Source organism: Orbicella franksi, chromosome 10 (assembly GCF_964199315.1).
Source record: "Orbicella franksi chromosome 10, jaOrbFran1.1, whole genome shotgun sequence".
NCBI classification, from domain to species: domain Eukaryota; kingdom Metazoa; phylum Cnidaria; class Anthozoa; order Scleractinia; family Merulinidae; genus Orbicella; species Orbicella franksi.
The window spans coordinates 4,319,775-4,336,096 of NC_138154.1; the positions used below are offsets into that span (position 1 = coordinate 4,319,775).

The 16,322-nt window shown below is 39.5% G+C and overlaps 1 long non-coding RNA gene across 1 annotated transcript; it reads right to left on the bottom strand.

The window, feature by feature from the left end:
• Window positions 1-3,826: 3,826 nt before the first annotated feature.
• LOC145499754 (uncharacterized) lies at window positions 3,827-15,188 on the bottom strand. The gene is made up of 3 exons (XR_014050979.1): window positions 11,735-15,188; window positions 11,537-11,626; window positions 3,827-11,452 (listed from the first exon to the last, which is right to left on the bottom strand). It is a non-coding gene; the product is annotated as an uncharacterized LOC145499754 (long non-coding RNA).
• Window positions 15,189-16,322: the final 1,134 nt, after the last annotated feature.

The following is a 16,322-nucleotide window of genomic DNA, read 5'->3' on the forward strand; positions in this document are numbered from 1 at the left end:
AGTTGTCTGCTGAAAACTACCCCCTAAACCTAATTCGCTAGTGGATAAATCTAACTTAGCTGGTGCTGATGTGCCTGTCCCTTCTACATCTTTTGGAGTACTGCTGCTGCCGCTGCCGCTGCCTTGGCCTTTGCTCATTTTTTAGTCGTCAGCTGGAAGTAGGATCCTTCTTTTTCAGGGTGGGAATTTAATACAATCGTCCGAGTCGCTGTCACTGTCTGCTGGCCAGTCGACGGTTCTGTAGATGAGTTCTCTTTCGGTATTCGGACTTGCTGCACTCTCTCCGCTAGGTCCAGGATCTCGTCCAGTTGCTGCTGCTGTAGGAACTTGGTGTTCCTCTGCAAGCTTCTTGTCTTCTTCCTCGCACTCATCTGATGAGTTTGTTTCGAGCACGTAGTATTTATCCAGTGTGGTCTGTTCTGCGTCTGTGAGTAACAAAGCCATTGATTAGCTATTGTCTCATTCTAAAAATAAATGTACTTTGTACTCACCTAAGAGTTGTTTGTCGTCTGCGTCATCGTCAAGGGTCAATGCGTTGGCGGTGTCCACGTTGCTGTCATAATGATTGAAATATGTTTTCCAGAAGTTTGGTTCTACTCTCAGCCAAGCTTGCGGATGGACTTTTCCTTTGTTTGCATATTGCCTCAACCACTCCATTTTCTTGCACTTGAACATCGAGCAGCAATTCTTGAAAGCTTGGACATCTATGTTCCTCGTGCAGGTCGCCCATGGCAATGAGTTGCACGTGATGACCATGGGGGTTGGGTCTAGACGCTGATTGGGGCTGTTTTTTACTGCAACCATTACGGGTCGTGTTCCTTCCATCATTAGTTTCCAGCTCTCCACGCTGAGTGAGGAAATCGAAACTTCCTCTACTAGGATGGCTCGTTTTCCAATGCAGCCCTGCCACATGAAGTTGTTCGCTACTCCCTGGTACACTTCTCCCACTTCTTCTTGCTTGAAGGCATCCAATAAAGATCTTGCTATAATACTCTTCCCGGCGTTTGACTCCCCGTGCAGTATTAGGCAGTTGACCTTGCTTACCCGTTGGTCCAGTATAGACGCGGTAGATGATAGGAACGTGTAGGGATTTATCTTCTGATTTAGTAGCCATGTGTTGAGCAGTTGTGTCGAGTCTTCCAGGGACATGAATTCTTTGTTCGGGCTGATCTGCTGTAGGCGTATTCCCCATGCATACTCCCTTTTCTTGAAGGCTAGCAACTGCACTGCCTTTTGGAACAGTAAACTGAAATCTCTCTGTCTGAAGAACTTGTTGTTGACTTTGTGTGTGGTGGTTTCGTCTTGTGCTTGTGCCCATGTCATGAAGTCTCTTTCTTGTGTGGTGCGCGATCTTTCCACCAGTGATTGTAACTCGATGAAATCCTTCTCTGCCGTGTTTGAACCTTTGGAGCGCTTGGCGGGATTGTCTGGTAAGTCCTGCCATCTGTAGCCCTCGAAAAATCCTGTCGCTTGTGTTGAATCGAAGTGTGTTGACCATTGGATTAGTTTTCTTGGCTCCTGGCTCAGATAGCGTAAGTAGCTCGCTATTTTGCCAACATGCCGTGAACTGGGCTGCCCGGTGGATATGTCTGTGCTAATGTTTTGAGTTCCTGCATCAAGTAGGATTGAGATGCTCGGTACGTATTCCCCGTCTTTGTCTTGAAAGGGCCCATGATAAGGAGATGATAGTGATCGCCTTTGCATCCAGGATCGGAGTCCGGGTCCTGTGACTTTGGATCCCCAAAGTGCTCGTACAACAGCAAGGCGCGATTTCCAACTATCTTGCGTATGTCTTGGGTGAATTGTAATGGCAGCGTAACTTCTGTCTTGGGAATTGCATAGCTGTGCCATTCTTCTTGACATATTTGCCTGGGTCCTCTTTGCATCTTTTGTCCTGTAAGAGAGCACTGTTACTCATAGCGCTACCAATGACAAGGAAATCACTGTCATTGGTTAAAGCTATTAGTAAAAGCATTCGCTTACCTTTCTCTAGTTCTGTCTCCTGCTTGATCCACCATTTTGATTGTTGCCATAAGTGAGCTTTGGATGCTGCATCATACGTGCGATGTAGTCCCAAACTCGTGTTCTGTGGCCATTTGTGGTTTATCTGTTCGCTGATTCTTCTTGGCGTCTGTTTGGTCGGATTGAATATCAATTGTTCCCCCTGAGCACGCACAAACACAACATCATATTCCTCGGAGTAATCTACTAAGATTTGTTCCAGTGGCGTCGATTGCTTCGTTGACATCTTGAGCATTCATAGTTGGGTAGCTAGCTTGCTCGGCGCTTTTATGCGTGCTGTTTTCGTGATGTTTTTCTCGTATGCTAATGAGCGGCGTGGGAAACTGTCTGGCAATTATGCAAATTCTTGTTTCGGGTCAGTGCGCCGCGAAAGCCATCACGTAGAGGAAACCTATCCTCCACCCAGCTATCTAATCTACTTTCCTTAAAATTTCGTAGTTCCTCTCCACAATAGCTGGCACATTGTTTTTCTAAGTAGTTGAAGTAGATTCTTTCTAATGACCAACCGCCCTCTGGGTTGTTGTTCCTGGAATAGTGCGATGTTTGCCTCGGAAAGGAATTGATGTGGGCTCTGACCTACATACCAAAGCACATATTTAGAATCATCCTAGGCATTTGACAAATAATAGAAAATGCTACACTGTAAATCCTTAATATCAAGACAAACAAAACAGGGGCTTAGGTGAGATTGAATCGTCCATATGTACAAGAGTTCCCTGTTGCAGCAAATTCCTGTTAACATGTAAGTTCAACAAGAACATCTCACTAAACCAGGAAATACTCCTGCGTTTTTATATCAAGTCATATCAAAAGCTCTCCACAATTTCAGAGCTGGTGATGTAATTTTTATACTCTGTTACGGACTAGACTCTATGTAAGAACCTCTCCCAGTTTTCGGACTAAAGCAGCGAAAATTTACACTGCATGACTGAAAAACCATACCCATCAAGTGACACAAACCTATTTGGTGTAATCCAGTCACCGATCAATTTAAAAAATAATTGAGTGAAAGTGACTTATTGATAGATTTGAGTTTTTGGATTCTGGCTATTTTGCTTGCATGTTTCCCAAAGGCAGTCAATTTAACAGATCTTGATGATTTAGACTACGAGTGAGGCACAGCCTAGCTAGTTGAGTATTGTTTATAGAAAACGAGGGTGAGTAGCCTAATTGTTTTAGTAGACACTTTCAATTGCACAACAAAGCATAGCGATTCAACACGTAATAACTGAGCTACTATGCTATGATTGGTTGATGCCTGTCATTTATTAGAGTACAGATGCACAGATGACATCACTGTGTAGTGTGACTCGTGCATGTGAGCAGAATTCATAGTCCATGTCAGCCTTACAGGCTAAGATTTTCAAATAGTAAAGGTTAGTTTTTCCCATTGACATTTCACTGTACAACATTCTGTTAATTGATGGTTAAGCAATTGAGTTCTTTGTAATCACAGAAAACTTTAGCGTAAAGTGAAAACAAAAGGTCTAGATAGCAGCAGACATGTAAAGATTTTAAGGAAAACGACCACTTTTTTAAGTTTAAAAAACATGTTTCGACAGAACTTCTGTCATCTTCAGTTGAATGAATGATTACAAAGCAAGTTGAATAATAAGTAGGCAAAAATGCTAATTAAGACAAATAGTAACAACAGAACGTGAAAAGGTGTAAATTAAAAGGATAATCTTATTATTCAACTTGCTTTGTAATCATTCATTCAACTGAAGATGACAGAAGTTCTGTCGAAACATGTTTTTTAAACTTAAAAAAGTGGTCGTTTTCCTTAAAAAGTGAAAACAACTTTAGCCAGCTTTTTCAAGTTACTTTTTTGTCCAGTGGGTAATGAATAAACACTGAAGATGAAGGACTTTTCTTAAAGTCTAGTGGCCTTGTTTTAGAACTGAAGTCTATCACAAACTGCCCTGGTAGTGCACGCGAGTAAAATTGTGGATATCCCAAAGTAAATTTTGTTTAACACAAGTATGATCAAGGACAATACGTAATATACAACGTCAAGTACTAATACCCTTTTTAACTTCAAATTTTCTAGAAAAATATGAGACAAAGTAAAGCTAGACGTTTGTCCCTGATGACAAAATAGTTACCAATCTGGTGAAAAATAGGGCATGCTAAACCTCAATCAGCATTTAGCATGAGGTTGAGGTTTGTGACGTAAAGAGGAGGGTGTGTGTGAGGCTGAAGTCATGAGGAGGTGCTCAGGCCGAGGATGTCATGAGGGGGTGTTGAGAGGGCCTGATGACGTTATGAGGAGGGGGTTTAGCTCAAAGGGAATTAGAACAAATGAAACACAAACGCATTCTTTTCTCTTTTGGCAGTGGTTATGATCTAAAACACCCTTTTCTACAAATGGAACGTATGTCTCTCCCTTACTGGGAGAACGCCCAGCATTTTTACAAAAATGATTTGACATGATTCAATGGATTCATGGCATCAAAATTATAACGCAAAAGTACTTCTCTTTTCCTATTTTCTTGATTGATATAACACCCCATGATTCTTACAGATTACACTACAGACGCACATGATCAGAACTGACCTTTGCCTTGTGAAACGCTACCCTATCTTACTGTATGTCGCGCAATCCACACGTAATTCTCATCGTTGTCCCATTAACTACAATTTATGAAGACATAAACAGGTCTTTATGGTATGTGTGAATTAAAAAAATGCAACAATGAAATAAACTGAGAAAATTATTTGCTGTTGGATTTCCACTGTAATTTTAAACACTAATTTCTGACCATTTTGCCTACCTGCCGAGATGGCGTCGAAATCCATGATAAGGCCTATTTGCTTGCATTAAATTTCTTTGAGCCTGGAAATGTTCTTGGTGGAGAAGAGACTGTGATGAATCCAATGATCTAAAATCACTAGCATTTATTAATCCAGCAATAGCTTTCCAACCCACCACTGTCTGGAGTTGCATTAGCTTCTTTTCACATACATCCTTGGCATTGTTAGGAAGTCAACTTGTGCATTTTCAGGTAAACTCAAATATTGTTGCATTCTTTTGTCAAGATGTTGCTTTGGATAACCACATCCATAAATATGTCCTTTCTCATTACTGGGAAACGCATTTTTTTTATAACTTCTTCCCCAAGAAGTAGTCTCTTGACAGGGCACAGTAAACAGTTCAAAAGTTGTACATGTTAATAGCAATAATTCAGTGCCAAATTAAACTCAATGTGTATAGCAGACATTTTGGGCCTAGCCCTTCCTCAGTGCCAAGTTTAGTTTTGAATGGGATGCATCATTGAAAAAATATACAGTTGTACACATCACTCTAACGGATAGGTAAAAGTGCACACATGCCAAGCTGTTTAAAAAATAAAATCCATGTTTAGTCCATGCAGCCTAAGGGTACCAGGATGAAAAATTAGGTGCATTTCATCATTGCATCTGGCATTATTAGTACCCCTGCATTGTTTTGAGCAGCAACCCTCCATATCATCTAGTCCCTGTCCAGGCTTATTGAAATGTTCTGCAACAGGGAAACCGGGCGTGTTTCTCATAATGGTTTAAAGGTGTTTACTGTGTGTTTCCTGAGCATGTGCCCAGTTTCCCCAACATACAGGTCCAGGCAGCAACGACATGAAATACAGTAGACCACATTGCTGGATTTACAGGTGAAATGTTCTTTTATGGTGTTGTTGTGTCATGGTCCTTCCAAGATGGTGGTGACTGATACATCAGTGGACGAATGACATCTGGGAGCCCCACAAGGGTATGTGCCGGGTGGAGACCCAGACTGACTTTGCATGGAAGTGTGCACAAGAATATTGCCAATATTTTGGTCTCGTGTGCTTTCTGCTGGAAATCACACTCCACACTGCACAGACATCTGATTCAAAGGAGGTGACTGTAGGGAATACTCTTCTTGCAGTGTAGGGGATGTGATGAGCAGTGATGGAGAAAGTTATGGGTGTTGGTTTGCTTGTAGTGTACAGAGGTAACTGTTCTTTCCTCTGAGTCCACGACCCAACTTATCATTGCTGCTGAGTAAGTCCTGTGAACTGAGGATAGTGGCCAGAATCCTTACTATAAAGGTGGAATACTGGGTAGAATTTAATATGGCAGACTTTGTGAGTAAAAATCCCAGATGGCGGACAAGGCGAAGTTTACGGAATCGCTTCAGCCAGCCCTATGGTGAGCTAAATTGGAATGATTAGGAAGAACATCAAGTGGAGATGAGATAAAGAAAGTCAATGAATTTTTTGCAGAGCTTGAGAGTGCAGTGGAAGTGTTGGAGGATAAATTTAGCAAGCATGTGCAACGTTTATTGCCTTTGCGAGGAATGGTGGCAAGGGTACTAAGAAAGATATCTGTCGCCTATCTACGAGGCCAAAACTGGCAAAATTGTGGGCTGGAGATTTCACTGTTGACATGACTGGAGAGATCTTTACTTGCATTGCAAGGATGTAATAGATAGGACAAATTTTAGGCATCAGTAATCCGAAACAAATTCCCAAACTATTTAAAAAATAACTGATGAGGAAGCCTGTGGAATTTCACAAAAACAATGAGGTTTTGTGTGTTCTATGGTTACTGGAACAAAAGTGGTGTTCCACAGCATTAAAAATGTAAGTACTTCACGTGAAGCAAAGCCAATGTGTATTAATTTTGTATATCTGTATCAAAGTTCAAAGTACGTACATCTATTGGAATTGTAATGACCTATAATCCACTCTTAGCAAACTGTTGATTTGAACATTTTTGTCATGTTTTGTAACTAAATAACTCAGGAGTAACCAAATTCAAATTTCACGAGTTAATACAATGCTGATAACTATAAAAGACAAGCAGTGGAAGTAAATAAAGAAAATTTGACTAAGTTCATTGTCTGGATTAACTGTCTTATTCTCAAAACAATTAAAGGATTATTAGCCGAAGGCAAAGTGAATATTGTTGAATAATCCCCAAGGCAAAATCGACAGGATAATGCGACGATATTCACTGAGCCTGAGGCAAATAGTTGTTTTAGTATTATTTCAAAACTGAACAACAGAAATTCAGTAATCATCATATTTTACTTCTGGTGTAAAAGTCACATGCGCCAGCAGGAGGCCTGTGTGCAAGTGATCAATAAGATGACTCAAACTTCAAACAGACTTCGTATTGCGTAAACTTTTAAGCTTTCAAACAATACAGACAACTAAAAGATGTCTCTAAGCAAAAGCTACACTCAAATTTGGAGTGAAGTGGTACTTTAGAAGATGTAATTTGAAATAAAGTAGCTTAACATTTGTAGGATGAAAGAAGTTTCATCTCATCATTTGTTCATGTTTAAGGTAATGTTGAATGAACAGGTGTGAAAGCTCCCCTATGGTAGAATCAACTTGGGCTAATTCCATTGGAAATTAGGATGTTTCATCACTTTGAAGGGTGGAGATGCTGGTTTCTCTCAGTGGAACAATAACTTGAGATGGAGTGCTTTAGGCCATCACACCTCTCTTTGATTCTGAAGCCGAGGATCTGGATGCAGCTCTTGCTGGTGTATTTTCTTTCATGTTGATGAAAGAAATTAGTATGGATAACATGTGCTGGAATTGATGCAAGGTGGGCCTTTCGCAGTAGCTTTCGATGCCTGTGTCCCCCTTGTGGCCAGTGACTACTTTTATTTGTCCAGTCTCTGCGTTCTCTGAAGACAGAATGGGTGACCATGGTTGCTCTGAGGGAGTGGTTGGTGAAATATGGCTGGATCCTGGCTGTCTGCGACATGTTTGTAAGTGTGTTTTCAAGAGTGTTATGGCCTAAGACTTTCCACTCGAACCAAGCACTGTCTTCTGGATTAAACCTTGAAGATTGCAACTTGGGCCATTGGATTAAGAACTCTACCTACAGATTGAGATGTGAAAGATACGACTTGATGGTCTGAACTGGGCATCTCTTGAAATGGGGGCTTGAAAATATTTTTCCATCGGCATGATGTTCAGTGCCTTCAAGGCTGCCCATGTCATTTTTGGTGGAAAGCAATGCCCCTGGTTCTTCTTTGTTGAGCTCAAAGTATTCACCTGAAGCTGCAACTGCCAAGCAAAGCATGGGTTTTTTTTGTAAGACGAAATAGCAAACCGTAAAACCATGTTGTCTGCAGCAAACCCTAAGGTATTTTTGTTTCTGTGGTTGCCAATTCTCTGCTCTCAAACAACTTTTGGACGCTTTCAGCCATCAAAGAATTCTTGTGGATTGTCCCGGCAATTTTACTGGTGCTGGCAAGGTGCTTAAGGTAAGAATGTAAAACTTTATTTGCTTCATTAAACTGAATTCTGTCGGAAATTGAGAATTTCATGTTGAGTGGAGGTGAGTGTAGATAATATTCTAAGACCACCCTGATTGACAACAAACTTGTTTTCTTGTAATGGCTTCCGTCTTGCTTTCTTGCTGATAAATAAAACTTTGAAAGGCTCATTTCTGGGATTTCCATGCACTGAAATTCTGCTTTGAATTCGGTTTGTTGTGCAAACCATTCTGTGAAAGGTAAATTATGAGTTACGGTTAACAGTTCTCCATTTAAATTTGTACTTCTTCATTTAAATCTGTACTTGTAAATGTGATAGTGTTTCAGGGAATATTCTGCCTGTGATCCAATCAGGACCATCTGTTATTTATGTGATCATATAGTAATATGATATCTTTCTCAAACGGAATATTCCGTATTTTAACCAATGAGAGGTGTCATTTTGGCACAAATCAATTTACACTTCTACAAAGCTAATTGTTAGCGACACAGAAATTGTCGATGCTAACAATTGCAACATATCAACTGACTCAGACTTTTTTCTTTCATAGAGTTGACTATTTTATGTTCACTCTCGATCTACAGGCTATGTTTACATTATTACGCCATTTCATTTACATCTAAAATGGCATGCATGCTGTTTTTCAAACATGAACTCTGTCACTTTCTGAGGAATATTCCAGTCTTAAACCAATGAGATCAAGAAGAATCTGTTCAATGTCGGCAATTGAATACGACTTTCTGCGGCACTGTTTCTAATCTTGCTCTACGATTTCAAAGTTGCACGACAGTCTAATGAGACTCGATCAGTTTGTTTGATTTTCTTTCTGCTTGAATGGTCACATTTTGTCACTGCTATTGTGAACGCGTATTAAAAACAAATAAAACCACACCCCCGCTACCCAGCCGCCTGACGTTAGAACAGTTTTCAGGTTCGTAAAAAATGTAATTTCGCTAATTTTGTTTCTCCCACAATATAAAACTAAAGATATTCATTTAGAAGTAGTTTTTACATAAACCTATCACTAATGGTAACTGATAAGTTGAGGCTTACCTTTGTGTTCATCCCGTCACACTGGGGGGCTGGGGCTCTCTATCTCGCAAGTTCTGCAAGGTCTCCAAGACCATCAAATCTCTCACATTAACTTCATGTTATGTGTTTTGACAAGCTGATTGACACACTAACATTGTTTTTGTCCTCAGATTTCGCCAGTACTTTTTATGTAGCGTTTTTCCTTCAATATTTTCGGGCAAGGTTTATTGTGCTTTTCCCGCCCTGGTGTTCATTTGGCACCTTCATTGCATGGCAGTCAATATTCCAAGATCCAGTAATACACTCATTCAAATATGAGTGCTACACGAAGCATTGTGTTGATTGAAATTCTATTTTTGTTTTGAAATATGAAAGACTGTTTTCCAACTTGAACTAAATTCTGCAAGGAGGCAAAGTTTTGCTGGGAAGTTGCGCTCAGGAACAATGCGCAGCCCCAACAAAGGTCACGCAATGCTAATGGAATGAAATTTACTATTTTATTTTTGCATCGTGATACCATATTGTAAACAAATCTTTCCGATAAGAGTATAATTTTTAGCTGTGCAAAAACCATTTCCTGTTATGTTAGAACAGAATTGTCCCACATTTTCACAAACCAGTAGCATAGAATGATACAATGCATGTAAGGCGATAAAAAATATGCTTGCTTGCTTAAGCCTTTTGATTCCCTGAGGAACATAGGGCCGTGATAAAAAATATGGTACCTTGCATTTTCATAACATTCCTGGCAGTATTAATAGAATATTGCAACGTGACGTCATGTTTTGCATGTGACATTTTGGCATTGGTTTATAGGCAAAATGTTCCGCCGATTTTAAATCATGTAAAATGATACGTGGTGACAGTGCATCAGTGGAGTGTCGTGGATGGTTGGTATATTACGGTAACTGTTCTACATGGAAGATAGGAGTAAAGTTATTGTTTCGGAAAGTGAAACAGAAGAAGAAACTGTTTTCCCACTAATTAACATTGGTTATGCTGCCGTCTCTCCTTGCTGTGACATCACTACTGCTTCCACGAAGGTTTCCTTACAAAGAAGCAGTTTTAATGACAAACTTGTGTTGGAAAGTGATCCTGAAGATATGGAGGACGAAAGCTCTTCTGACCTACACGTAATAGTTATGGGTCCTGTTCCATGCGTTCCTTTTAAAGAGACTTTATATTCTTTGGGTTCTAAATCATTTAAACTGACAACACATTTTCTGCTTCAAGACATGCATTGCTCAAAGTGCTTATTTGAAGCTTTCAAGTTCAGAGAGAAGGTTAAGAATCCGATTGCTAAGATTTAGCTAGTATAGTTCGTGACTGGAGTGGCTGTGAAATGACATCTGTGCTCTTTGGAACCGACAATTTCAATTATTATCATTGCCCATTTCCTGACTGCAACAAGAAGTTAGGAAAGAAACACAACATGAAGGCACATCTAGCCACTTCTCACCGCGGGTCCTTTTACTGCCCTAAAGCTGACTGTGGTAAATGGTTTAGTTCTAAAGCCCCTTCGCTAACACATTTATCGCAAATTAAGTAATTATGTTGCTGTTTAGCGAAGTGCATTTTATCACTTTGTAGTTTTGTTCCTCTGGTCAATGCTTTATACATGGAGGCTCTGCCTCAACGTCCAATCCTTTATCTTTTTGTTTGCCTGCATGTTGTTGAAAAAGGTACCCCCTTTCTTCAAATCGCAAAAAAGAAGCATTGTCATTTTAATGTAGTGCTCGATAAATTAAATGATTTAAATGATGGAAGGCCCTTTAAATACCTAAGTGACAGATTTTGCTACCTTTTCAAATACCTCCACTTCTGTAATCCCTACCCTTTTACCCTACACCACAAGCCTGGGAAAAGTATCCCTTTTGGGCGGGCCATACCCGTATTGGTCATCGTGATAGTGACTACCTTCCCTGGGATTGTGATATCATGAGGTCACTACTTTCAGCCATTTCTTTGATTTCCTTAATTTAAATGAAAACTTCTCGGTGATTTTTGTTGAGATGGCGGGTCAATGTAGACCTACTTTTAAAACATAGACGCCGCAACTTTTTGCATCATCTTGTTGGGGCGTTTGGGGTGTCTCTTCCCTCCATGAAGCTGCATTGATCTTCCATGCTCTGAGTAGTTTTCTGTATGCATCAAACATGTGAAATTGAAGTTAAAGTTCACAAACTAGCAATGGTAATGTACAGATAGTATTATTCATCACTTACCTCATGCATGTAAAAAAGAACTCTTACTCCAGAGTTAGTGTCAGCATACCTGTCAAAATGGAGCAGCGTTCGCTTTCTTTGTTTCACAACCTACATCGTTAAGACAAAGGAATAATAATCATCTTTCCTGTGAACTTCTGTAAACCAATTTCACCTTGCTTCCATATACATTTAGCAATTAACTTGAAAGTGCCATACCCCTAACGTCCAGTGGTTGCCATGGTTGACAGGAACGATGATGAGTATCATCTCCCTCTTCCTCTGATTAAGGCCTAGGTGGATGACAACATTATAAGTCAGTTCTTAATGTTTGTGGTTTAAACAAATGTGTCTAGTAATGAGAATTACTATTATTATGTTTGGAACACTGTTTGGAAATTCTGGACTCTGGTTCCAGTAGCTTCCAGTCAAAAAGCAAGGAAGCCAAGCACAATCTTTGGAAGCAGCATTTCTTTAAATGTGACCCTATTTTGGAAAAAGTGGTAACCCTTTGGTGACACCCCCTAAAAATGGCCATTTTTGACATGTTTTGGTAAAAAATGACCAGCTCATGTTGTATTCAACCAATTTTGTTATGCTATGTCATTTTAAAGCTAAATAGATGGACATCAACACTATGTTGTCAGTTTCTTTGAATCTCTTTTAATTAATTAATTTAGGCATTTATGCTAATTAAAATGTCATGCAATACACATTTTTTGGGAGAAAATTTTTAGTGACATCTGCTCTTTATGTAGCATTGAAAACTGAACAAAGAAAAGTTGTTTCCCATTAAATACTCTATATTTCCTGAAAATTTGATTGAAATTCAATGAAAATTCACAGTTATGCCTATTTCTTTCAGGTGCCCTCAAAAGCCCCGTTTTGCCCTCACTGCACCCATATGGGTGCATGGGTGATACAAGTGCTTATTGCCTACATGAGCACAATTTGAGTTAAATGCCACTCATTTCAAATATTCTAGTTGTATAAAATAGCAATTAGTTTTTAAAAATCAAAATCAAAATACGTCATCGTGCCACATGGCACAATATTTGGGATTGTCGTCACCAAGGAGTTAAGGGTGAAAAGGGAAAAACGTGTTTATTCACGTTTCAGACCAAAACGCATTTAAACACTTTAAATGGGCTAAAAAAACGTTTAAACCTGTTTACAAAATGTTTTAGCGTGTTTTTCCTTAGGCGAATGTTTTCTTTAAATGAGCGTTTAAACGCAATAATTTATTTAACAGTAAAGCTGTTATGACAGATTATTCAGCATTATCGTTCCCATGCCTTTTGAAATCATGGCGTTATTAGAATTACTATGCCAAGCTGGTTTACTGGATGGTATGTAGAACTTATTTTCGCCATCATTCTCAGTCAAAGTGGAAACTTATTGTGTTGGTGAAAATACAAAATAATGATATGAACGCTTCTTGATATCATACTAAAAATGTAATGTAAGTTATCATCTATACAGTGAGCCAAAGCATGAGTCTTCAGCAACAATACACACTACACTTCACATTATTATTTCCAAGAATACGCCAACGTAACATCATCCAATTTACGAAAAGAAATGTGTTGCTAATTTTCTTGTCAAAAATATTTGCACGTAGGTACGATCTGCTACAATTCTACAACACGCGGGAACGAGTGTGACTTTCATTTTGTAATATCACAGGGAACCTTTGTGCTTTAATTAGCCTGTTCATATATATGGCATAAAACTAAATGATTTACCTGTGTGTTTGTGTCTTTCTTTGGTTGTCTTGTGGAGTATTTGCATCATGCGGAGATGGCCGTTTCTTCGTGTGATCGATTCAATTCGTGCGTGGCGACAGATGAGTGTCTCGAGTTGCAAGTATTAACCACATTTCAATCTTCTCCCTTGTTAAACAAAGGGCCGAAACTGTTATTCACAGCATAATGTTTGTAATGCAAAGGAGAACCACAGTTTTTTCTACTTGAAAGAAGTTTACTATTTCATGCAGTGTTGCAAGCTGTCAGCACACGAAAACAAACTCTGTATCCATTAAGGTTGATCTGGATCGGCTACCCGTGTTGCATTGCATTGCTGTCTCTTAGTTACTATGTTGTTCTGTTGCTCCAAGCAAACTCAACAGATTGAATAATTGGTCATATTAATCGACTAGCCAATGAAATTTGCCTGTTCCCACAGTTAATATCTCACATAAGAAGAATGTGTCTTCACGTTTGCGAGTGGCATGAAATAAATGCCCAGGAAATCGCCAATTGTTTCAGTGCGGTCATCGAAGACGATTGTAAACAGGGGGGCTAGATCACGTTTCACAAAAATTAGAAAGTTCCTCTCAGAATTCGTGGAAAATAAAAATACGCATTTCACGCACCACGAAAAAAGTTTCTCCTATATTCACAAATTATTCTTGCTTTAAGCTTCTTACAGAAGATGTAATAAAACCCGGGATTAATTCAATTATCGCCCCAATTCTCCTCATCCATTCTTTTTCGTTCAGTTGCCAATAGCTTTTACTCAAAAATGTGCAGTTTTAGCTGGTTGCATTCTGCAAATGAATTGTGGAAAAGTTCGACATGAATTGAGAAATGTGCATTTTCCCCTCAAAAAATGGGCGATTGTTGAGACAGAAATCGGGTTCGTGATCGTTCACATGCACTCTCTCACGCACCACCTTTTCCAAAATAGGGTCACAAATTTCCAAGTTAAACATGTTGATTCATTCCTTTTATACTAATTTTCATGTTTTTTCTGTTCTGCACCTTAATCCTCACTTACTCCTATTTTCATCACACATTGTTAAACTATTAATTGCTCATGTTCAATTGGTATTCAACTGACGATGGATGATGTTTCATCCAAAGCATGGGTTTCTGAAAGCATCATCATCATCATTATTTGGCACATATTAACCCACAACAAATTTATTTATGTGTTAAAACACATTGATTAAGTTTCCTCAGAAGCCAATGGCTGGTGGCTGCAGAGGAATTTGGTGAGTTTTTGGAAGGAGTCGTTTTTGGGAATGTGCGCTGGAACAATACTTTCAAGTGCCAAGAAAACCGATCAGGGCTCAGCTCTGGTTGTTTCCTCCTCGGTCCTTGTCTGGATTGAAGGAATGACTGGCATCGTTGGTGCTGTGGTTTTTCATTTACGTTTCCTCCACTAGCCAGAGCTTTGGAGTTTTGCTTGCAGTTCCTCTCCATGACTGGGAGAGTCACTTGTCCTTGCTGCACTCTGGTAGACAGATAGCTAGAGAGCAGTTGGCAAATGTGCAACCTTACTGACTTGGAGTGATCAGTGTTCACACAGCCGGGCATTGAATCGCCACTCTCTAGTCAGAATCTTAACTGGCCAGGACCTCCAGTTCACTGTTAGAATTGGAACTGCTGTCTGACTTGCTGTGGTCTGCATTCTCCATTTAGGATCTGATTCCAATGAACCAAACTGGTTCCTCTAAGATCACTCACTTGTTGAGGGGTCAATGCTTTCATTGTCAAGAAATCCACACCGAAACGGTGCACCATGTCTATCAGACACCCAGGTTTCCGTTTTCTGCCTGCATTCTTGAGAGCACTCAATCTGGCCAGCACAAAGATCAGCGGACAATACTGAAAAGTGTTGCCACAACCACAGGATCTTTCTTTCTTGACGAACCAGACCAGGATGGGTTGACTTGTGCTCCACTACCATTGACCAAGTCATTGATTGATACTTCCAAAATATTGTTCCCAAGAAGAGTAAAATTACCACTTGCCATAAATTCTCTCAGTTGGTAATGCTAATCAGTGGACACTGTGGACCAGTTTGCCACTGCATCAAGAGAGGGTCCAAATATGTGCTGAAAGCCTACAGAAAATGTTCTTCCTGAACAAAAGGCCATGTTAGCATGCATAAAAGATTTGAATAATCATGTGATCGGGCAAGACGATCATACAGTATGTCATATATTATATATTAACTATGGCATGTTAATGTCATCTGTTTGTCTTCTCAGTTCTTTATGCTGTGAAGGGCATGTTCGTGGTCCAACCATATCCACTTGAACAATGGGTGACAAAGGTTTTTGGTTGTAAGAAACAGACTGAGGTAGGCTACAGCGGCTAACTGTATTGCTCTGTGTAAGACTAGGTAATGGTAATAGGGAGAGTGGTTTCCATTGCTTTTCTTGGGACACTGATGCCTTCTGGAACAGTTGGAAGACCTGTGATATCTTTTGGCACATTTTAGACAGCTAAAGCATGCATGGTTCTCCTTTACCCTTTATCTAATTCTCTGGACTAAGAAAACAAATGTCTCATGCTGATTGGTCCAGTGACTTGAATTTTTCCAAAGCCAACACTTGAATAGGAGACCTGTCATCAATCAGCTGAGAGGGTTGTATGGCTCACCTAAGAGGAACAAATGAAACTTAATAATCTTAATCTTTGACTATTAAGCATCATAAAAATGTATGACAGCAACTATAGAACAGTAGCTTTCACTTTGTAAATCAAATTTTAAATTTGCCCTTCATACCCTCCTTTTGATCACCAACTTGGATTTCTTAAAAAATCTTTAATAGGGTTTATTCTTTCTTAAATGCACATTTTTTTGCCTAGACATATTGAGATATTATTTCAGCATTGTTTACCATTAATCAAGCCATGATGATGTCATAAATGACATCATATTGACTGCCATTTTGTTTTCTAACTTGTGTATTCAAGCATTATGTGAAATAACTGAATTACCATTAAGGCATCTACATTACAATGCTACAAAAAACTTGCTTAGAGGTATTGCTTTTTCTACATTTAGCTTAGCA